This window comes from Leuciscus leuciscus (assembly GCF_965113295.1).
Source record: "Leuciscus leuciscus genome assembly, chromosome: 13".
Classification (NCBI taxonomy): Eukaryota; Metazoa; Chordata; class Actinopteri; order Cypriniformes; family Leuciscidae; genus Leuciscus; species Leuciscus leuciscus.
In genome coordinates, this window is record NC_138737.1 from 370,001 (window position 1) to 372,500 (window position 2,500).

Below are 2,500 nucleotides of genomic sequence, written 5' to 3' on the forward strand. Positions count from 1 at the left end.
GTGAATGAATGAAGGAGTGAATTAATGAATGAGTGAGTGAATGAATGAGTGAATGAATGAGTGAGTGAATGAATGAATGAATGAGTGAATGAATGAGTGAGTGAATGAATGAAGGAGTGAATGAATTAATGAGTGAATGAATGAATGAATGAGTGAATGAATGAATGAATGAGTGAATGAATGAGTGAGTGAATGAATGAAGGAGTGAATGAATTAATGAGTGAATGAATGAATGAATGAGTGAATGAATGAATGAAGGAGTGAATGAATTAATGAGTGAATGAATGAATGAATGAATGAATGAATGAATGAATGAATGAATGAGTGAATGAATGAGTGAATGAATGAAGGAGTGAATGCATTAATGAGTGAATGAATGAATGAGTGAATGAATGAATGAGTGAATGAATGAAGGAGTGAATGCATTAATGAGTGAATGAATGAAGGAGTGAATGAGTGAATGAACTGCTCAGTGTTTAAGAGTGTAAATATATTCACTTCTCCTCATTAAAGCACGAGCTGTGTTTCATCGGCGGGAGAACTGGGACGCGTGAAGAGACTGAAGTCGTAGAATATACAGTAAATGTATTCAGACACCTTGCTCTCCTCACTCACACAAATTAACTATAGTATAAAAAAATATCAATAATGATATCTGGTGTCTGAATAATTTCATAAATAACCACAGATGAAGCGTATGGACCTATAGAGACATAAAGCCTGATTAATATAGTTTATAGGTGATGGACAGGTCGTGATCCTCCTCTTCCTCTTCCTGGATCTGCTGGAAAACCCTTCAGGAAAAGGTGCAGTAACTGGGATATCCGTAAACTCCCTGTTTTTCCTTCCACAGCCATTGTTCCCACAGCCTCGCTCACCTCGAGCTTCTTCTCCTGAGCGAGAGACGGTGACAAGAGAAAGAGAAGCCTCATGATCTGAAGACAAAAGCGAAGGCCTCACACACACACACACACACACACACACACACACACACACACACACACACACACACACACACACACACACACACACACACACACACACACACACACACACACACACACAAACACACACACACACACACACACACACACACACACACAGCGCTGGTGCTCTGCCAACAACATACTAAGATCTGAGAATCTCTCTCTCTCTCTCTCTCTCTCTCTCTCTCTCTCTCTCTCTCCTCTCTCTCTCTCTCTCTCACACACACACACACACACTCTCTCTCTCTCTCTGAGATGTTCAAAGGTCCGTGTATTAAAGGATACAGATGGTGTGTTAGCACAACATGGCCCTACGCTTTTTCCTCTCTCTGCTTGTTTTTTCCTCCTCGGATTATGATTTATGTGTCATTACGTATGATTGTGGTTTTGCTGCATGCGTTTGTAAATGATTTTCCTCCATCAGACATGAGAGAGACGGGCTGGTCCCGAACTCAAGCGGTCTCTGGACCTTCAGTCTGTAATTACTGGAGTCACACACTCTTTCCATCACGAGTGTGTGTGTGTGTGTGTGTGTGTGTGTGTGTGTGTGAGAGTGTGTGTGTGAAGAGGACAGAACACTAGTGCTTCACTGCTGCCCCCTGCTGTCCTCCACACACATCACACACACACACACACACACACACACACACACACACACACACACACACACACACACACACACACACACACACACACACACAGATGATTTTCATCATTATTACATCAGATTGTGTCAGTTACAGTAATCTGGGACAGTTGTTCATGATCCTCCAACACTCCAGACCAACTACTGTCAGTTCAGGCGTAATCACGTCATCACTGCACACTGAGGCAATTGTTTTATATCACATGTTTTTTTTTTAAGTGTTATGTTTAAATATGCAAATGAGGCACTATTTAATTAAATATGCAGTAATTTCCATACATTTCCAGAGCAGAAATCTGAACATTGGATAAAGCAGGTTCAAAATTCTTGTTTGATTTTGTCGACATATTTTTACATATTTTTCTCTTCATCTCCATAATCAGAAAATACTGTCAAACAGACAGAAAATAAAAACTCATTTTCACAATGTTTTTAGGAGTAAAATGTTGCATCAATCAGGCAAACGATATATGAACAAACCTTCAGAATATAGATATGGATAATTTCTGACTCAAACTTTTTTGAAATTTAAAGATTGAAAGATTTAAATCTACAGACACATTAAAAGTGCAATGATTAAAAATGATTAATCGCATCCAAAATAAAAGTTTGTGTTTACATAATATATGTGTGTTTGTGTTAATTATTTTGTATATATAAACACACACACATGCATGTATATATATGCATTTATTATATATAATATACATTTTGTGTGTATGTATATATATATATATTTATGTATATATTATGTAAACACAAACTTTTATTTTGGAAGCGATTAATCGTTGCCCAGCACTAAAATAAACACTTAAATTATGGATGTTTTCTTTCCAGAAATCGATAGCAGCAAAATACCGTGCAATCT